General features: G+C 40.0%; 1 long non-coding RNA gene and 1 pseudogene across 1 annotated transcript in view; both read left to right on the forward strand.

Moving 5' to 3' along the window:
• LOC148775243 (uncharacterized) overlaps window positions 1–23,205 on the forward strand; it is a 45,184-nt gene that overhangs the window by 12,559 nt on the left and 9,420 nt on the right. The window lies entirely within an intron of this gene.
• LOC129560313 (large ribosomal subunit protein P1 pseudogene) lies at window positions 4,329–4,793 on the forward strand (annotated as a pseudogene).

Here is a 23,205-nt window from a genome sequence, read left to right on the forward strand (position 1 = left end):
TCCTCAGAGACAAAATTTTAATCCTTTGTCTGACTATTTTGTTATTTAACTACATATTTCAAAGTAACATCCCTGAATTGCCATTCCTTACAATTTTAGTTTTAGGTTTTATCTATTGAATTTCCACTATAAGACATACGGTTCTCTCTAGATATTTAATCCTTCATGAGCCCTACACATTCTCCCATTCTCTCATATCATCCTTTTGTCAGCATTAACGGTAACTGCTTACATACTGTGACTATGCAAATGATATTCACAAATGATGATCACTTTTTGTTTTGCCTATAGTGAATAATGAGTTTGGTCTTATTGCTTATCTTTTATATCCTTGTTATAGAGTGTATATATGTGTGTGCGTATGTATGTATATATACTTTCATATACTTTCCATGCTGATCTTCTGTATCTGGAGTGTTCTTTACCCTGGATTTTCTCCATAGATTTTGTGAAACATATTCTCCAGTAATTTTCAAAGCAATGTTGCATGAAAAATAAGTCTCTTGAAATTTTGTATGTCTTAAAATAGTTTTAGTCTATCCTGATGTTTAATTGACAGTTTGGCTCAACTTCAATTTTGAAGTTGAAAATAATTTCCCTTTAGATTTTTGAAGGTACTTGTCCATCACCTTCTAGTTACCTGCCTTTCTTTTGATAAAATCTTTTAACTGTGACTTTTCATGTCCTTCTGGAAATTTATAGGATGTTCTCTTTGCCCCCAGTGTCCTCAAATTTCTCTATAAAGCACCGTGGTGTGGGTCTGTTATGTCCATTGTGTCAGACACTTGATGACCCTTTTAAAATAAAAACTGATATATTTCAGTTGTGGAAATTTTCTTCACTATTATTTTAATTTTTCCTACCTTCCATGTTTCAATCTTATCTTTTGTGTACCTCATATATATTTATGCTGGACTATTTCTTTCACTATTATATAATGATTTTCTTTATTCCTAACACTGATTTTAGCCTAAAGCAATGTTATAATAATAGAGTCATATCGACTTTATTTAGGTTACTATTTCATATTTATAAAATAGTTTATATTTTTATATTTAAAAATAGTTTATTTCAATATTTGGGGGTCATTATATTCAACTGTGTCTCTAAAAGAATATAGATATCTCTATATGCATTCATAACTGTCACTGATCAATACAAGTTTATTTCTCAAATCACATTTTAGGCTTTTTAAAAAAAACTTTTTTTTTCCTCTTTTTCCTGCTTTCTGTTAGACTGTTTCATTTTCTTTATCCATTTATTTTCCTCCTCTAATGACTTAGAAATTTCATAATTTATAATGCATTTCTATTTAGATTGTAGTGTTTTCACCTTGAGCAAGTTCCCTCATCTTTCTGTATATTTGAATTTCCCTATCTGTAGAAAGGAGTTGATAGTGAAATATTCCTTAACAGAGTTACTGTTAAAATTTAATCAGATAATAAATTTAATACATTCAGATATTTAGCATATTGTGTAGCTCACAATAAACACCCCATAAAAAGTAGGTGATGATTATTACTAATGTTTTATATATTTAACTTTAAATGACCTGAAAATCTTTCCAGACACTTCACTAACTTAAAAATTCTGAGAAGCAGATTGTGTATTCTAGTGCAATAGTGTAGTTTACCTGTGTGCTGGGAGTTTAATTATGTACCTTCCTGCTAACGCCTTTAGTGGGAAGTCAGACTATCAACACTGTGGGAAATTGATTGATTAACTCAATCAAGATCATCCTCAAAGATGACTCCAAAAATATCTCTGACGGCTTGTGGTTGAGAAAATCAGTCAGCATTTGGGGTGGGGGGAGGAGGAGTCAGGCAGAGGGATCACTTTCACTGAATTACCAGTCCTGTACAAGACTAATGTTATGTGATAACTCCATGTGAAAAACTCTTCCTGTTACCTACAGAGTTTTGAAAATAACTCTTCAAAATTCACTCCAAGACGATTTGTGTTTCAGCTTCTGGGGCTTAGGGTATTTATTTGCCCTTCAGGCAATATTTTTAACATAGAATATATACCATAGAATAAACAGTAACTTTTATGAAACTGTACTGTACTGAGCAACTTGGAGAAGGAAATGGCAACCCACTTCAGTATTCTTGACTGAAAAATCCCATGGAGAAAGGAGCCGGGGGAGCACCAGTGGGTTACAAAGAGTCAGATATGACTGAGTGACTAAGAAGGCAGAGCGGCCATTTTGAGGAACTGGTTCCCACATAAGGAAGCATTTGTTTCAAATAACCAGACACTAGGGACTCAAACCAACTGGCCACATTTCTCAGTCCTGAAAGAAAGATACATGCATTTAGATCAGGGCTGAAAGACTTACATGGTGTACATCCTTCTTTCTCCCCCACACATGTGACTAAATGGCTTTGTAGTCAGGCTGATTAAAAGCAGAATTGAGAAGTGAACATATTTGTTTTCACTAGGACTCCATCCTCTAGATCTAGAAAGCATGTGCCTGTACACACACACACGTGCGCGTGTGCACACCCACACACATGCTCCTCCTTTCCATCTCTTCTCTTTCTACTGCCATTGTCAAGAATCAAGTGGCATTTTCAAAAGTCAGCTCATTCCATTAGAGCTTGGGTACCTGTAACCATTAGGAAAATCAAATTCTAACTCAGCCATTCAAAATCTTAGCAAGATCTAACAACTTGTGTCATCAATCTTTTACCATGATGCCTTCTGTGGGTTCACAAAAAAGGTCCTGAGAAAATCTTGGATGGGATATATCATAATTCAGAGCAGAGCTGGTAATGTACCTCTGAAGACATCTCTGTTAATCGATACTCTGGATACAGTCATTCTAAAAAGCTCAGCTTGCGTTTCAGCACTTCTGCTTGAACCATTTCAGGGGCTCCCGTCATCTCCCTTATGTAACTGAAGTGTGTTCTATGAATTAGAGTTGAACTGCAAGCTGCTAATTTCCTTAAAAAATTTTTTTATTAAGGTATAGTTGATTTACCATGTTGTGTTTGTTCCTGCTGTACAGCAAAGTGAATCAATTATACATGGACATATATCTACTCTTCTTTAGATTCTTTTCTCATGGAGGTCATTACAGAGTATTGGATAGAGTCACTGTACTATACAGTAGGTCCTTATTAGCTATCTGTTTTGTATATAATAGAGTGTGTATGTCAATCCCAATCTCCTAATCCATGCCTCCTCCCCTTTACCTCCCAGTGACTGTAAGTTTGGTTTCTACAATTGTAACTCTATTTCTATTTTGTAGATAAGTTAATCTGTAGCCTTTAAAAAAAATATTCCACATATAAACCATATCATATGGTATCTGTCCTTCTCTGTCTAACCTAATTTACTCAGTGTGATAAGGTGCTTATTTGCAGTCTGCATCAAGGTCAGTACAGAAATTGAGAATAAGTATAGTTAGTAGAAAGAGTGATTTTATGTCAACTGAATCTCATAATTAAAGATTTGGCTAGTATTTTGTGTCTTTTTTTTTCTTCTAATTATCCATTTTACTGTGTTTCACAAATATATTTGATTGGTCAGTGATGGAATAAAAATTTAAGAAATAAAAATGGGTCTTTGGTCAAGAAAGTTTGAGAAGTGTTGATTGACAGGATAAAGTCCCAGGTCTTTGTAAGACCCGCAAGGTCACTGGTGTCCTGATCCCTGCACGATTCTGAAGCTCTTCAGCTTCACCTCCTGCCACTCCCCTCCCTTCACAGCACTATGTTCTCGCCATATAAAATCACAGGCGCTGTTCTCTTACAAATGCTGGCCCTCCTGCCCGGAATGCGTTTTGTAGTCTCAGTTTGCTGCTAAATTTCTACACATCAATCAAGTCTAACCTTTCTAGATGAGTCAGGACCCTTAGCTGCAAGTGACAGACACATAACTTGAATCGTTTAAACAGAAAGGAATTTAGGAACAGAGGTGGAGCAGTCTTGAGACTCAATAACATCCGCAGACGAGAATGGTTTCAGCTAGCTTTCTCTCTTTTTTTCTCCACCCCTATTTCTCTTGACATTCTCTTTGTATTACTTCTCTTTTACCGCAGATGGGCTTGTTCTCTATAGCAGAAGACATTGTGGAACCAAACTCTGTTGACCCAACTTAGCAAAGCAAGAGGATAGAGAAGATACCTCTCTTAGCTTCAGAATGAAACCATCCCCAAAATGATTCTTATTTTCATCAAGTACCCACAATGACCTCTGGACCAATTAATGTGGGCAGAGAGAAGGGATAGTCTCTGCAGTCCAACTTCTACCCTTTTATCAGAAAAAATTATTCTAAAATATAATTACATCTTTCCTCATTTTAAAGACCTTCCCTGCTCTTTCCTCCGCTGCCGCTAAGGTGCTCGGCTCTTCCGAGGAAGCTAAGGCCGTTTTGGGGTGAGGCCCTCACTTCATCCGGCGACTAGCACCGCGCCCGGCAGCCACCACCTAGCATTCGCCCACACCATGGCCTCCGTCTCGGAGCTCGCTTGCATCTACTCTGCCCTCATTCTGCACGCCAATGAGGTTACGGTTACGGAGGATAAGATCAATGCCCTCATTAAAGCAGCCGGTGTAAATGTTGAGCCTTTCTGGCCAGGTTTGTTTGCAAAGGCTTTGGCCAATGTCAACATCGGGAGCCTCATCTGCAATGTGGGGGCTGGTGGACCTGCACCAGCAGGAGGTCCTGCCCCATCCACCGCTGCTGCCCCAGCTGAGGAGAAGAAAGTAGAAGCAAAGTAAGAAGAATCTGAAGAGTCTGATGATGACATGAGCTTTGGTCTTTTTGACTAAGCCTCTTTAGTAACACATTCAATAAAAAGCTGAGCTGTTTAAAAAAAAATGAAAAAATAAAGACCTTCCCTGCCCTTCATCTGCAGAAGAGAATTCAGGATGTTTCATCCTTCATAAGCAAGGTTTAGTGGTTTCCTCTACTTTCACCACTGGGGTGAAAGATGCAACGATTTCCAGAACCTATGCTGTTCACATGCTGAAACCCTCCCCCAACATTCCAGGAAGGAATCCCTATGAATCTCACAACAGAAACAGGTGTTGCTTCACTTAGTAAGTCTTCTCGAGTCATCTCTAAATATACTCACTATCACTGAGATACACTTCATGGACTTGCAATACTCTAATATTGCAAGATATTGTCTTTTTTTCCTTATGCATTTTCTACTAAACTCTGAGTTTATCCACATTGTCTGACATATGTTTGGCACCCAGTAGATGCCCAAATTGATGTTTGCTGAAACAAACTATCACATTGACCCTCTTGTAGTACAGTTGTATATTTACTTATCTTCCTTTCATACTAAAGTTTGATCTCTTTAAATATGAAGAGTCCTTCACTGCATCTTCAGAAACTAGCGTAGTGCTTAACACATAGTAAGTGATAAATGAGTGCTGAGGATGAATAATTAAGTGAACAGATTAAGGGGAAATTGCTATATATGGAGCACAGTTGGTGACTTTACCAAGACTTAATTTGCTAACGAGAATTGACTGGTTACTGTGGGGTTACACAGTGCCTGTCTGTGATCCTTCCTTCTTTACAACTAATCTCATGACAGGTTGGGTGCAAGACAGATGAGAGAGGCTGTTTACCTTACAAAGACAAAATTCATTTCTGGCCCTGGGTCATAGTTGAGGGTCGTGTCTACTTCCTAGTTCCTTCCACTCAGTGTTTATTAAATCACTCTCCGATCGACTCACATCCCTCTTAATACTTGAGGTCCAAAAGGCAGGGATCTTCTGCTCTGTACTCCTGATAACTACAAAGAAACATTCATCACCGAGAGAGTCTTCCACATAGATTCTCATTAGGCATAAACAGCAGCTAGTGATCTGGTTCTACAGAGATGCTCAGAGCAGGAAATGAGGTCTATCTGGTACACAGGGTTGGGGTAGGCAGTAAGGAAGGGTGGGAGGATGGCTGCAACTTACCAATGTAAATAACAAAGTCAGGTCATGATAACCATTGCCTTGGCGACAAGTCATTTCTATCTCTCCAGCATGCACATAGTTTGTCATCTGTCATCATCTCCCCAGTGTCAGGTTGACACAACCTGAGACGCTATTAACATCTCAAAATTGCAGGCCCAGGAGAGTGATACCTTGGTTGTTTATTTCTAAGCGAGACCCAAGAACAATATCTTGGGTGCTTATTCGCAGAAATTTTGTATCACACTGGGGGACTGGAAAGCATATACATTTGACTTATGGCCTTGAAGTGTCTTGTTTGAAAAGATACCACAATCTGATTAGAAATATTCACTTTTGAAGGGGCTTTGTTATTTGTCAGAGAATTTTTGCTATTACTGAACATTCTACATCTTATAAAAACACTTGATAATTATTTTATTGGTCTTCTGTGAAACACTCTGGAGAAGCTACCTATTCGCTCAGTACATACATGAGCACAGGTCTGTCTCAAAGTATATTTATTGTGCTAGAACTGATGTGTCTTGGAAAGTGCTAGGTTGATTTTAACCTATAAAACAGAATCACATAAACTTTGTGTAAAACTTTGAAAAATTATTTTTATGATTGTTACTCATTTAACTATTGGACTATGAGATTTGACTATATATATGGGACCAATACTTTGACCACCTGATGCAAAGAACTGACTCATTGGAAAAGACCCTGATGCTGGGAAAGATTGAAGGCAGGAGGAGAAGGGGACAAGAGAGGATGAGATAGTTGGACAGCATCACTGACTCGATGGACATGAGTTTAAGTAAGTTCTGGGAGTTGGTGATGGACAGGGAAGCATGACATGCTGCAGTCCATGGGGTTGCAAAGAGCCAGACATGACTGAGCGACTGAACTGAACTGAATGGGACCAAACTTCCTTCATTGCCTAACAATAGCAGATATCAAAGATAATTGCTGAAAAAGTAAATGAATTAACAATTGCAGACCTGTTGGTATATGTACTATTATAAGCATAGTGACTAACTTAAAATCCTGCAAAACACAGAGTAAGAGTCAATGCAGTATCCAGACTCAAATATTTGTTCTTTTCCAAATACTTAAGGCTGTCCAACCTCTAACATCTCAGTCTACCTTTGTTCCTTCTGCTTTGAGCATCCTTCTCCACTTTGCCCAGAAGATAAACTCCTATAGTCATTCCTGATCTTGCTTCTCCCCAGCCCTAGCCCTTCCCACTGACCCCTCATAATGACAGAGTCGGCTATGCTCCCCAACATGCCACAGGCTTCTCAGGTGGCGTTAGTGGTAAAGAACCCTCCTGCCAATTCTGGAGACGTAACAGATGCAGGCTCAGTCCCTGGTTCGGGAAGACCCTCTGGAGGGCATGGCAACCCATTCCAGTATCCTTGCCTGGAGAATCCCATGGACAGAGGAGCCTGGCGGGCTACAGTCCAAGGGGTCACAAAGAGTCAGATATGACTGAAGCAACTGAGCACACATGTACACATGCCACACTGTAAATTGTGAATTCCTGTCAGTGTCAGTTCCATTAACCACACTGGGCCATAATGATCTTTTTCAAGGTCAGAAGCATCTCAATTAGCTTTGTATTTCCAGTGCCTGGGTAGAGTAAGGACACAATAAAATTTGGTTGAAAAAAATAATTCTAGTATACATGGGAACAAAATTCAAGTGCAGCTAAAATTTATACACTAGAAGAATAGTGCATTGGTTCAAATCTAATTATTTACAGTCCCATAGCATGTAAGTGGTAAGCCTCTGAAGACTCCCAAGATCTGAACCTGACTCCATCTGATGCCAGTATCCATGTTCTTTCCCCCCATGTCTTGAAGGACACTCAAGGGCACTGGGAGTACACTGGATCAAGAAGGGAAGCTTCCTGAGGGAAGTATTTGAATTTAACATCTGCAAGTGCTAGGAAAGAGGCTGATGCAGAGGAATGATAATAGAAGCAGGGAGAAACAGAACTGATTCCATTCCTTTAGGCACTAACATGCCAGGCAAGGAATCCTATGGCATTTCATCACCCTCCACAACTGGAGCAAGAAGGCAAAGGCACCTTCACTGTTTTGAAATTAGACTATAGACTCCATGATGGAAATTCAATTTTTACTTCCCACCACCTATGGGCACATAGCAGGCAGTGAATAAGTACTTCATGAACAAAAAGTACATGCGACCCAAGCAATTATGTCTTTGGAATGAAGTTTCCAGCTCTCCTTACGAAGCTGTGGGATCTCACATTTTAGCTGGGTTTATTTTTACCCCCGATCCCGCAAGGGCTGTGGTGGAGGTGAAAACAGAGCTTCTCTGAAGGAATGATTCTTATTCGGCACCTTATCCCCAACATTTTATGAAAAGGCATTTTCCAAGAGGTCCCCTAAATACTTCAGATCTCCAGGCAGTAGTACTTCAATGTCTTTTAAAATATGAAAATCTTGCCCCCCCACAATCTTTTGCTTGGCTCTCTCTCCAGGGTGACTGGTTGAACCGCACAGCAGCAGCTCAGCTGCACCTGTGTTTGATCTTGCACACGCTGAACTGCAGTCCTTGGGTCTTGGACTGCAGACAACTTCCAACATGTACATGAAAGTCTACCTGGCGCCCTCTGCCAAGGACGTGGGAGACCTTTTTTTTTTTTTTTTTTTGTCAAAGAAACAAATACATGTCGTTTCAGAGGTAGCATGAGGCAAGGCCACGCTTCTTTTTTTCTTCCCTACCTGTTCTTTTTACTCTGTCTCAGGCTGAGAAGTAGCTAATTATCTAGCGGGGCTTAAGGGAGCAGCCACAAGAATCACAGCCTCACATGGACACTATACTAGAAGGAAATCTAGGTCAGGCTTGTCTTCCAGAGATGCAAATTGAAATAATAGCCTCTGCCTGCGTGTCAGGGTGAACAAGCTTTCAAACGTGGTGGCAGGAGAGGAAATGTCGTCCGCAGGCTCACAATCAGTAAAAACGTACTTTTTGATCTTTTGGAGATAGAAATTGATTTTCTGAGCTTTTGTGCACTGTCCCCAAATGCCTTCGCTGTTAAATCTCTGAAGTGGCTACATAAAACAAGAAGATCTGTGTGCCAGGATCGAACTTTCTTTGGCCTTGAAGATGATCTGAGCGTCTGGTTTTCTACCAGCAGAATCAGAGTCGGGTCTGGCCTAGGAGCTGTCTCAGTACATGCCAGATGCAGCTGAGCAAACTCTGTTATCAGATTTAACCCCCGGTCAACATCTAAGATACAAAAACCTTTGTCTAGTAGAATTTAGTACAGCCTGTGTGGAATCCAGTTCACACAGGAATGAATATAAACAGAAATCATCAGTGGCCTCTTCCACTTACTGACATCTGGAGATTTTTGCCTTGCCTGATATTTGAGGTCATCCCACCCTGGTAGGATTTTCTCTAATCTTATATTTCAAATTGCCTACTTTTTAAAGAACTATTTCTTTTGCATATGCCTGTACCAGTACTCTTGCCTAGAAAATCCCATGGATGGAGAAGCCTGGTAGGCTGCAGTCCGTGGGGTCGCTAAGGGTCAGACATGACTGAGCGACTTCACTTTCACTTTTCACTTTCACACATTGGAGAAGGAAATGGCAACCCACTCCAGTGTTCTTGCCTGGAGAATCCCAGGGAAGGGGGAGCCTGGTGGGCTTCCGTCTATGGGGTCACACAGAGTCGGACACAACTGAAGTGACTTAGCAGCAGCAGCAGCAGTACTCTACTAAGCATTTTACAATATGTCAGTATTTGTAGCTTTACGAATATCACAACTTTACAAAACACTACAAATATTTCATGTACTTCATTCAAAAAATATTTTTAGAGCATCTACTATGTGCCAGGCATTGTTCTAGGTAGGCCCCAGTGCTAACACTTCAGAGAGCTTAAGGGCTGGTGTAGGCACAATGTTAATACGTAACTTATTAATTCATTTCAGAAAATAAACTCAGGTGAGGGTAATGAGACACCAAGAAAGGCATTTAGTTTAGGGTGCTCCTCTGAACACTCTAACCAAAACCCCTCCGTATGCTCTAATGGAATTATCAAAGATATGAGGCATGCAAAAAGCCAGGAGACCAAAAGCCCTGGGCTCAGATCTTAGTGCATTTGAGAAACTTCTGGAAAGAATAGGGGGAAAAAAATCAAGAGTTGAGGTCAAACAGAAGGGACCTGATCATGTAGGGCTTTGGAGGCCAGGGTAACAAGTTTGTGTATCTGTGTGTTAGTCGCTCAGTCATGTCTGACTCTTTGCGACCCCATGAACTGTAGCCTGCGAGGCTCCTCTGTCCATGGGATTTCCCAGGTAAGAATACTGGAGTGGGTTGCCATTTTGCTCTGCAGGGTCTTCCCAACCCAGGGATCAAACCTGAGTCTCCTTCATTGCAGACAGATTCTTTACCATCTGAGCCATTTGCTTCTATTTTCAAAATAATATTTAAAAATGATATTAGATCATTCTTTAACACCATGAACAAAAATAAGCTCAAAATGGATTAAAGACCTAAATGTGAGACTGGACACTATAAAACTCATAAAGGAAAGCACAGTCAGAACATTCTCTGACATAAATCACAGAAATATCTTTTTCGATCCATCTCCCAGAATAATGAAAATAAAACAATTGGGACCGACTTGAACTCAAAAGCTTTTGCACAGCAAAAGAAATGATAAACAAAATGAAAAGGCAACTCTCAGATTGGGAGAAAATATTTGCAAATGATGTGACCAACAAGGGATTGATTAGTCTTCAAAATGTACAAACAGTACATAACACATAACAGCATCAAAATGAACAACTCAATCAAAAAATGAGCAGAAGACTTAAATAGACATTTCTCCAAAGAAAATATATAGATGGCCAATAGGCACAAGAAATGATGTTCAATATTGCTAATTATTAAAGAAATGCAAATCAAAGCTACAATGAGATATCACCTCACATCAGCCAGAATGGCTATCATCAAAAAATCCACAAACAATAAATGCTGGAGAGGATGTGGAAAGAAGGGAACCCTCCTACACTGTTGGTGGGAATGTAAATTGGTACACCCACTATAGAGAACAGTATGGAGGTTCCTTAAAAAACTAAAAAGAGAGCTACTATGTGACCCTGCAATCCCACTCCTGTGCTTATATCTGGAGAAAAACGTAATCTGAAAGGATGCATGCACCTGAATATTCATTGCAGCACTGTTTACAATAGCCAAGACATAGAAGCAACTTAAATTTGCATCAACAGAAAAATGGTTAAAGAAGATGCAGGACATATATACAACGGAATACTACTTGGACATTAAAAAGAATGAAATAATGCCATTTGCAGTAACATGGATGGATCCAGAGACTGTCATACTGAGTGAAGTAAATCAAACAGAAAAGGAGAAATATCATATGACATCCCTTATATGTGGAATGTAAAAAGAAATGACAGAAATGAACTTACAAAACAGAAAGACACTCATAGACTTACAGAATGAACTTATGGTTGCTAGGGGGAAAAGATGAGGGGAAGTGATAGTTAAGGAGTTTGGGAGGGACAAGTACATACTGCTATATTTAAAATGGATAACCAACAAAGACCTACTATATAGCACATGGAATTCTGTACAATGTTATGTAACAGCCTGGACAAGAGAGGAGTTTGGGGGAGAATGGATACACGTATAAGTATGGCTGCTTCCCTTGTGGCTCAGCTGGTAAAGAATCTGCCTGCAATGCAGGAGACCAGGGTTTGATCCCTGGGTTGGGAAGATATCCTGGAGAAGGAAATAGCAACCCTCTCCAGTATTCTTGCCTGGAGAATCCCATGGACGGAGGAGCCTGACAGGCTACAGTCCATGAGGTCGCAAAGAGTTGGACATGACTGAGCAACTTTCACTTTCATAAGTATGGCTGAGTCCCTTTGCTGTTCACCTGAATCTATCACAACTGTATATATTCAGCTGTACCCCAATACAAAATAAAAAGTCTAAAAAATAAAATAGAAACAATAGGGAGACTCTATACAACTTAACGGAGAAGGCAATGGCAAACCACTGCAGTATCTTGCCTAGAAAATCCCATGGATGGAGGAGCCTGGTAGGCTGCAGTCCGTGGGGTCGCTAAGGGTCTGACATGACTGAGCGACTTCACTTTCACTTTTCACTTTCACACATTGGAGAAGGAAATGGCAACCCACTCCAGTGTTCTTGCCTGGAGAATCCCAGGGATGGGAGAGCTTGGTGGGCTTCCGTCTATGGGGTCACACAGAGTCGGACACGACTGAAGTGACTTAGCAGCAGCAGCAGCATATAACTTAAATATCATTGCATTGGCAGCTGAGTGGAGAACAGGTGGTAAAAGGCAGGAGCAACAAGAGACAGGCGGGCTTCCCTGGTGGCTAAATGGTAAAGAATTAGCTTGCCAATGCAGGATATGCAGGTTCAATCCCTGGGTCAGGAAGGTACCCTGGAGAAGGAAATGGCAACCCATTCCAGTATTCTTGCCTGGAGAATTCCATGGACAGAGGAGCCTGGCATGCTATAGACCATAGGGTCGCAAAAGAGTTGGACACAGCTTAGTGACTGAACAACAACATAAAGAGACAGACAGGAGGTTTGAGCAGAAGGTGAGATGACAGTGGTACACTCTTGTGATATACCCTTGTGACGGGGGCAGGGGGCAGTGGGGTGGCTTGGGGATAGAGGCATAGCTAGGACAGGCTCATTTGCTCAGACAATAATTCAAAGAGATGAAGAAGCTGAGATGGTGGATGGAACTGTGATTCAGTGGATCAGCCAAAAAGTTCATTCGGGTTTTTTCCAGAAGATAGTACAGAAAAACCCAAACAAACTTTTTGGCCAACCTAATATCTGAGTGTGGCTATGATAGGAACTAGCCTTATGATGATCCACAGAGGTGAAAAACAGAGCTGAGAGGGAAGGCAGTCTCTAGCGAAGAATCAAGAGTGGAATGAGGGAAGTTAGAGAATTCAGGCTAAAGCAGCCCTCAACCATATTTTCCAATTGTTATCTGGAAATTTCCAAGGGATTTTTTTTTCATTTTGGCATTCTTGCACCTCATCGTTCCTTTACTTGATGTGTTTCTGCACTGAGAAAGACTCAGAAGCTCCACAGTTTGTTTCTTCCTTATTTAGGTGGTTCATGTGACCATTTGATGTTTGTGTCTCTCATCTCTGCAAATGAGCCACCAGAAATAAAAACCCACAAAACTGCTTTTGCGAACTTCCAGAGCTTGCCTTTGTTGCTCTGTGTTGACAAGAAAGAGAACGCTGTTGGCAAAATCTGATGCAGCTGGCTGTTTGTTTTCTTGGAGGATGCAAAGGTGAATATAAATAATTTAAAATAGCTTTTTTTTTATGATCTGTTTCTGCATGACAAAATTAAAGGAATAACACCAAGACTGAAGAGAGAAACATATAAAAAATATTTGAAGGAAAACATAAAATTTGATTTGGCCTAACAAATATTTATTGAGCAGTCACAGTGTGCAAAAAAACAAAAACTATATAATTGCTGAGTGCTTGGTTCCCACATACACTAGAATCCTGCAAAGACACAATGTAGTAGGTACAATTCTTATTGTTTTATAGATGAATAAAGAGGTCTAGAGACGTGAAGGAAACTGCTCTTAACTCTTGGATCTGGAATACAGCAGCGTGGACCCCCACTCATGCACCTGCCTGTTCTAAAGGTCAGGTTCTCAGTGAGGGTGTGGACTGCTTCTCAATTAAGGGGCTCGTCAGGCATTCACCATCTAGTGGTGTGGGATGGGGACAGACTGCTAACAGCCAGAAGTGATTTAAGGTCATCAAGAGAGGTTATGGAGGAACTGCCATTTATGCTGGGAGTTAGGAGGAAGTAGCTGATTTAAACAGAAAGATGGGGTGTCTTCTCAGGCTTCAATAATGGGGAAAAATGAGGAATCCAGGTTATCGCCTAGTAACTTCTCTCTTGATAGCCAAGCAACATTTTTGTTGCATGTCTACTCCTTTTAATGATAACACCTATGTATAATACATAATATAATGCATTATAAGTAACATTATCATGTTACTTACAATATTGCAAGTAAAACTAATATCTTTTATATATCACATAATATTTAAGGCACAGTATATTATGTAATATATCATAATGCTATAATTTGATATGAATGTATAACTTTACATAGAACTTTAACATATATATTCATAATACTTACACACATATTATGATATATAAATATCAGTATATTTTAATATGTATACTGTATTTTTTTCATGTGTACTCAGATGTATCCGACTCTTGTGATTTCATAGACTGTATCCTGCAGGCTCCTCTGCCCTTGGAATTCTCCAGGCAAGAATACTGGAGTGGGTTACCATGTCCTCCCCCAGGGGATCTTCCCAACCCAGGGATCGAACCCAGGCCTCCCGCATTGCAGGCAGACTCTTTACCGTCTGAGCCATCAGGGAAACTCAGACGGTATTTTTTTTTCATAGACCTGACTGATTGACTTGGTTTCAATCTGTGTAACAACGAAAGAGCTAGATTGGAAGTCTGAAGATGTGTTTCTCTATTTTTTTCAAGCCCCTTAATTTCTCAGGTTTGAATGGTCTTCCTTCAGATAATTAAATGGTTGTATTAAATATTTCTAGGATCCCTGACAGCTTGAAAATTCTTGGCTTTGGCCGTGAAAACCCAGCTGAGAAGCTGTACTACTTACTGGGTGACTGTCCTCAGTGTCAGTGCTGGGTGGGTATATGGCCTTGTTGTATCTACTTGCTTGTGTGCCTGTCAATCCTTCCAGACTGTGAGCCCCCTGGGGTCAGGGATGGTGTATTATCCACCTTTAACTGTAGCAGCTAGCCTGTGGCCAGGGACCAATACCTATTCCTTTTCTTGTACATTCTGCTTTCAATTATTCTATATCATTTTTTTATTAGGAAATATCACTCCAATTCCCTGATGCTGGGTAAGAATGAAGGCAGGAGGAGAAGCAGGAGACAGAGGATGAGGTGGTTGGATGGGATCACCAATTCAATGGACATGAATTTAAGGAAACTCTGAGAGACAGCACAGGACAGGGAAGCCTGGTGTGCTGCAGTCCATGGGGTCACAAGGAGCTGGTCATGACTTAGTGACTGAACAACAATAAATCACTCCAACTATGCTTCATCCTTCACTATTTCAAAGTAGTTTATTTCCAGCTTGATAAAAATAAACAGTTCCTGTCCATTGGGGTTTACTTTGGAATCCCTCATCAGAATGTTGCTAAAAAGGCTTCATAATTACTATATATTTATCCTTTCAACAAGAGATCTCAAAACAATTTAATAAGAAGGTTATTACTTTGTCATTCAGACTGAGGTACAAAGAGATCAGCAACTTATTAAAGGTTAATAAATTATTCACTGATTGGGACTTGAGCTTCTGATCCCCAGAATCACAAGTTTCTATTTAAACCCCAAAGAGCAGGCAAAGGAAATGGTATTCAGTGGCGCTCCGTACCCAGCGTGCTTAGCATAATCAGTTTACCAGTGTCAATTTCATTACCGTTTATAAACAGAGATGCTGCCTCGTGGGAAAAGAAAAGCTCTCCTACTCTTTTTCCATCTCCAAACGGGGTAATTCACCATTCAAATCTATTGTGAAAGGGGCACAGAGTTTATTTCAGCAGGCTTGGAGAAAGGATGCAGCTCTCTGCAGAAGAAGCCCCTCTGGGATTTGACTGGGGTTGAGAGACTCCGAGGTTAGATGTTATGTGTCCCGAGACCACTCATTCTGGATGCCTTCTTCATCAGAACCTTGTTTGAAAATCCTCTTATCTTCCTTTGACCCTGAAAGGCTGTTACCCAAAGGAATATATACTCTAATCCTCCTCAGCCTGTCTGGGGAGATTTAGGTCTCAGTCAAAGGAGTTTCAAAGAAAAGATTTTTCAGCAGCCCTCCTGGAAGGGAGATGTGTTGTTGACTATAAAGAAATGGGTCACGTTTACATGTTTTTGTGAGTGACTTGGAGATGTTTCTGGAAATTCAGAAACGTGTGTGTGTGTTTAGAAACAAATGTGTGTGTGTGTGATGATCACTTCAATATTTGAGGGCGAAAAGAATCAAAATTTTGTATAAATTTGAATAAGGTTCCCTGAATATTCTGGAAGAGTTTGAATTAAGGACTATTCAGCACTAAAGAAATATCCTTTTGTTACTTCCCAGCACAAAATTAATTCAGACTAAGAAAACTGTGCCTAATGAAGGTCCTAAGGGAACTGGTTTTTAGGGGTAAAAAAGGATTGCTTAAAATTAGGTTAACTTCCAAGTAATATAGGACATGTTTTCTCGGGGGTACTTTAACAATGTGACTCATGCTTTGTTTCACTGTTGTTTAAAAATACTCCTTCTACAAACTTATTTACACTTTCAACTGCACAAAATTTGTGTCTAAGAAAATAGTATCGGGGGGACTTCCCTGGTGGTCCAGTGGTTAAGAATCCGTGCTTCCACTGTTCAATCCCTGGTTGGGGAACTAGGATCCCATACGCTGTCAGGGGAGGGAGGGAAGGGATGGAGTGGAAGAAGGAAGGAAAGGAGGGAGGGAGGAGGAAGGGAAGAAGGAAGGAAGGAAGAAAATAGTGTGGAGAGATGGAAATTGTGTCCTGGAAATCAGACATACTTTGGAATCTCACCTGGTTCCAATTCCAACTTTGCCGCTGCCTGGTTGGGTAGAATCTGGGATGTTCCTTAAATTCTCTGAAGCCTCAGATTCATCTTCTGGAGAAATGATGACAAAATACTCTCCGTGAGAGATTATTGTGTGAATGGGATAACATTCACAGAACCCGCAGCTGGTGGAAATTTTTAAGATGGTATTTTCCATTTATAACCTAAGTCTTGTCCCAGTTTTCCTAAATGCCAAGACAATTGAGATTGAACAAGCGGGTATTTACTCTGTGTTATCTGTGTTTATCTCTTTGCTGTGCTGACTTCTCTCTTTCCCCATGGTTTAGGCATTTTATATATCTCCCACCATGTTTCTCCAATAAATACTTTTAAAATGTGACCTGTGGTAAATTTGAAAAGGATAGCTTTCTGTTTTCCTTTGGGAAAGAATATGTCAAGTGACAACTACTGGAAGAGCAGTCAACTTTCCCTAACTCTAACCTATTGCTAGTTTACAGATATTCAAACTCATAGCTATGTAATTCAAATGGCAGATATGTGAATTTGAGGATTAATATGATGGAATAAAACATACTAAATTTTTCCATCTTAATAAACTGTTTAGTTATCAATGAGATGTGTGACTTGGAATGAAACTCCTGAATTCTCTGAGAATCTAGTTCTTCAACAACAACAAAAAAATATAAAGTATTATTATAGGGATTAAAATACAGTAGGATATGATATTATGTTGGCAACTAATTTAAATTTTTTTAAAAGATGTGGTCCAACCAGCGGCCTTCACTTTGATGATCTTTTTAGTTTCCTCCTGCTAGGATTCATCAGAAACAGGCTTTGTCTATGATAAATGACTTTAATAGACTCCCTTTCACAGAGCCCAATTTGCCTATTATTGCTGATGTTTTGTAAGAATCAAAAATTCTTACAATTTCAGAATAGTGGAGATCATCAGAGACATAGCCTATCTACACTACAGCCTAAGAGGAAGAGTGATGAATGGAATGTCTCTAAAAGGTCATTTTCAGACCATGAATCATGTTTCATTGCTTTCAAGGAGGAAACTAGAATTCCATGGTATTGATGACTCCCTGGAATTCTTCCCTGGACTTAGGAAACTCAGCATTTCACATGAAAATAGCCAGCTTGTCTTGATCTTCCTTTTCCGCCTCCATTGGATATTATGATATTTGCATCTTTACACGAGAAAATGTACACGTATTTGAATATATAATTAACTGCCCTATTTTCTGCAGTAAAAAAAAAGGCAGGACCTATATTGTTTCTTTTTTTTTTTTTTACTGGTATCGTCACTCCCAGTGATACTGTATTTTAAGTGGTTTTTTTAAAGTGAGTACTTGACCTTCAGTGGTTAACTGAAAACCTATGAGTCTTAGCTGTGAATTTTGTCTACATGCATATAAGTACTCATATCCAGAGACATAAAAGCCTACAGGAAACGAAATACACTGATCTATTCTACCTCTATCACTCTAAACAAATAGCCCACTTGGAATCACTGTTTTAATTGATACAGCACTGTAACATAACTGCTGAAGGCAGTCTGCTTAGCACAACAAGGCAGGAAAATGCACGTTTGAAGGATGATTATTGGTGGTGACTAAGAGATTGTCTAAGAAACTAATAAAGCCATGATACAGCAACAATCGCTTTATTATTAGATGTTAAAGAACATCAAGGAAGATTTATATGTTCTTTGAACTTCATGCTCAGACACTTTCCAATTCAATTGCTGGGTTGTTTTAGAGGAAAGCAGAAGTTCAAAAGGAGAATATCTTTCAATGGGCTGATAATGATTTAGAGTAAGTTTTAATCATTTTTTGCTACCTCCAGGAAGATTACTAACATGACTAAAGCAGAACATACACTAATTTCATCCTCAGAGAAGGGGGGAGATGTTAAAAGCTCATTATGAACAAATGCATTTGCATGCAGCCTGTTTCACATTCACAGGGAGCAGAGATTCACAACATGGAATTCAAACCAGAGCATTTAGAATGTAAAACATGGTGTGGCTCCTAACGAATAAACAGAATTCCTATAGCCTCAAGGCTTTTAGCATAAATGAGCTCTAACTGCAAACTTAATACCCACCTTAAGTAAATTTAAAATCTCCATGTGTATCTGAATAAAAAGTTTTTCAATGAAAAACGGTAGATTCCCTGACTGTCTGGGGATTTATTTGAGATGTTTTGTTTCCTGAGTATAGTCCTTCATCTTAGACTCCTCCACTTTTCACACCCTACTTTCCAGCCAAAGGAGACGATCCCTAATTCTCTATATTCTGAATGTGCTTCACCTCCACTTTGAGCCATTGATAATGGCTGCTCAAGAATGTTCTTCCCACCCATTTTTGCATGCATAAGTCCTAATTATCTTTCCTGGCCCAATTCAAACATTACCTCCTTCAGCAAACCTTCTCTGTATCCCCAGATGGAAGCAGAATATCTGCTTCTGAACTCCTGTAGCTTTAATATGTGCATAATGACACCACACTGTATGCTACACAATGGCCACATATGCATCACTGTCCTTATTTCCTCTGCTGCTTCCTCAAAGGCAGGACTGAGCTCTAATTCAACTTTGTTTCTCTCACAGGACCTAAAATAGCCTTTTGCCCTTAATAGATTTTCCCTTAATGGCTGATTCATGTTGACATTTGGTAGAAAACAATGCAATCAGTTCAGTTCAGTTGCTCAGTTGCGTCCGACTCTCCGTGACCCCATGAATCACAGCACGCCAGGCCTCCCTGTCCATCACCAACTCCCGGAGTTCACTCAAACTCATATCCATCAAGTCGGTGATGCCATCCAACCATCTCATTCTCTGTCATCCCCTTCTCCTCCTGCCCCCAACCCCTCCCAGCATCAGAGTCTTTTCCAGTGAGTCAACTCATTGCATGAGGTGGCCAAAGTATTGGAGTGTCAGCTTCAGCATCAGTCCTTCCAATGAACACCCAGGACTGATCTCCTTTAGAATGGACTGGTTGGATCTCCTTGCAGTCCAAGGGACTCTCAAGAGTCTTCTCCAGCACCACAGTTCAAAAGCATCAATTCTTCGGTGATCAGCTTTCTTCACAGTCCAACTCTCACATCCATACATGACCACGGGAAAAACCATAGACTTGACTAGCCGGACCTTTGTTGGCAAAGTAATGTCTCTGCTTTTTAATATGCTATCTAGGTTGGTCATAACTTTCCTTTCAAGGAGTAAGCATCTTTTAATTTCATGGCTGCAATTAGCATCCGCAGTGATTCTGGAGCCCCAAAAAATAAAGTCTGACACTGTTTCCACTGTTTCTTAATACTGTAAAGCAATTATCCTTCAATTAAAAATGAGAAATAAATAAAATTGAGGAACCTAAAATTTCAATCACTGATATTCCTAGGAAAAATGCTATATGACGATCAGTTTTCTTTTATTTATTCCACAGACATTTATTGAATACCATCTGGGTGTCCAACACTGTCCGAGATGTGGGGAATGCACAGACAATGAGATCACTTATCTTCTGGTGAGCAAATAAACAAGGAGAAATATATAGTCATCAATAGTATATTACAAAGTAAGATAACGTGATAGTCAAAGGGCTGCACAAAGGACTGCTACTTAAGCTGCAAGCCAAATGACTTTTAGTTACCTGCATTATATAAAGACAGAGGAAAAAAACTTTCCAAGAGAAAGGCCAGACAGAGTGAAGTTTTAAGACAATGAAGATCGACATACATATCACAGTCAGGATTTGGACAAGAGAGCAGAAATCATTCTAGGTATTTAAAGAAAAGGGATTTAATACAGAGAATAAGAGACTTTCTATTTGACAGAGGATGAGATGGTTGGATGGCATTACCAACTCAATGGACATGAGTTTGAGCAAACTCCAGGAAAGAGTGAAGGACAGGGAAGCCTGGCACGCTGCAGTCCACTGGGGTTGCGAAGAGTCAGACGCCACTCAGCGGCTGAACAACATATACTTTTGGATGCCCTCCTGAGAGTTATTAGATGTCTTGTTGGCAGTTTTCTTTGATTTCTCCATGTGTCCCTTTTCCGAATGCTACATGGGAAAAGGACACATGGAGGAAGCAAAGAAAACTGCTAAGAAAATGTGTAATTCTCAGGAGGACATACAAAAGCAAATGCAGGTGATATTACAATAGGTGTGTATGCTGATGGAAATCATTCCATCAGCATTGAGAATGCAGAGGGAAAGTGTAAAATTTCAGATATATCATCCTTGCAGAATCTATAGGAAATGGGACCTGGCGCACAAGTGGGGGGTTTGGCTTTTGATGGGAGTGAAGGCATTTCTTTCAGAGTTAAGAAAAGGGAAGGCAGAGGTCATAGGAACAGAAGCAAGTGGCACTGTACCTGCTGCAGTAGGAAAAAGACAGTGTTCCTCTCTGGCAGCTCCTCTGTTTTTCAATGATGTAAAGACAGTAGCTGAGAGTGTGATGTTGGCAAGAAGAGGTCAAAGGATCTGAGGTGAGAAAAGAAGCCATCAAATAGCCGTCTTGGAAATGAGAAAAGCTAGGGAAGTGATGTAAAGCTGAACAGCAGTGTTGAGTACCCCATGTGATTTGGAACCATGAGTTTCAGATGACAGCAGTCATCAGCAAATTCGTTTTTTTTTTTTTTTCCTGCAAATGTTACTTAGTATAAGCAAAAATAGGTAGATAGTTCGATTTAATTAGACTTGAGACTTTGCCAGGTAAGCACAACATAGGAAGAGAGGAAAGAGCTGCCAAGAAGTTAAAGTATTTGCAAGGATGTGATGGTAATAATGAACAATTGAAGCTAGGAAGGAGAGCTGTGAAAATGTGAGGAGGTTACAGGAACATGCGGTGATGGCCATGACTGGAGATTTCATTAAGATCTGAAATTGGCAGTTAGAATCTTGGTACAAGTGTGTTGGAAGAACCAGAGGAAGTGGTCAGAAAATGAGTGAGAGATTGGGCATTTGGCAAGGATGAGGTCAAGAAAAAGTCCCTGAAAAAGTTTCAAGTTGCTCCATCTTTGTGAAGCTATTGGGGTAAAAAGATCCAGCCCTCTCATATTGTGAGTCAAGATTTCCATATGCCTTCTGATATTAGTGTTTTTTGTTTACCTATTTAAAAGAATAAAGATTTAAGAGTAAATTAAAAATTAACAGAAAATAAATAAAAGCTAGCATGAGGTACCTGGAGAAGGAAATGGCAACCCACTCCAGTACTCTTGCCTGGAAAATCCCATGGACGGAGGAGCCTGGTAGGCTACAGTCCATGGGGTCGCACAGAGTTGGACACGACTGAGCGACTTCACTTTCACTTTCTTGCATTGGAGAAGGAAATGGCAACCCACTCCAGTGTTCTTGCCTGGAGAATCCCAGGGATGGGGGAGCCTGGTAGGCTGCAGTCCATGGGGTCGCACAGGGTCGGACACGACTGAAGCAACTTAGCAGCAGCAGCAGCAGCAGCATGAGGTACCAGATAAGACAAGATGAAATCTAACTTTTTAAAGTCTTTAAAGACCAATAGGGACCCTTTACCTGAATTTAAAGACCTGAAATAAATTAACAATGCCCCACTCAATAGTAAGCTGAGTCTGGGCTCCAGGAAAATAAATCCACAAGAAACTGGGTCACAACCGAGATTAACAGAATCACATGCAGAGGACCCTTAGCCCTGCAAGAGTTTGAATTACAATAACAGAAATAATTAAAAAGTGGTGACACTAGTGATGCTGACGATGACACCACTGAACACTAGGAGTGTGTCAAGCACTTCATATCAGATTATTTTTCCATTTAATTATCTGAATAATCTTTTTTACAGGTGAAGAAAATGGATCTTAGAGAAGTTAAATAATTTGCCCAAGTAAACAAAGTAAGTTTGAAACTCTGGGCATTTGGACTTCTTGATGACTTCAGTGACCTATCTCCCACTCCCCTGTGTCCCTATGTGAGAAAAACAAGAGAAATCAATTCATCTAAACCCCAAGTCAAGCCAGTCTGTCATGATAATTAACCGAAGACTGACAAGTCAGGGGTTATGATGGAAAAAGCAAAGCCACAGTCTTCACACAGACCAGAACAGGAATTATAGACTAGCCACATATTCACCATGGGATTTGGGCAATCTACTTAATCTCTTAAGTAGCTTCTTATCTGTAAAGATGAAAAAAATATTGATGTGTTACTAGTGTTAAATGAAAAGACTAAATGAGATGAGACTAAGTCATATCTATGTGGTTCATGGTAGATTTCTTACTTTGAGGGAAGGGTATGGATTCTACTCATCTTTATTTTCTTTTTTTGGAGTCTAGTTGCTTTACAAAGGCTGTGTTAGTTTCTACTGTGCAACAAAGTAAATCAGCTACATGTATACATATGTCCCCTCCCTCCCATCCCATCCACCAAAGTAATCACAGAGCAGAAGCTGAGCTCCCTAGTCATCCATTTTACACATGGTAGTTAATATATGTCAATCCTAAGCTCCCAGTTCATCCCACCCTCCCCTTTCCCCTGTGTCCACCTATCTCTTTTCTATGTCTGCATCTCTACTCCTGACCTGCAAATAGGCTCATCCTGTACCATTTTTTAAAATGGT

This window comes from Moschus berezovskii, chromosome 16 (assembly GCF_049115385.1).
Source record: "Moschus berezovskii isolate FMDL1 chromosome 16, NW_MosBer_1.0, whole genome shotgun sequence".
NCBI lineage: Eukaryota > Metazoa > Chordata > Mammalia > Artiodactyla > Moschidae > Moschus > Moschus berezovskii.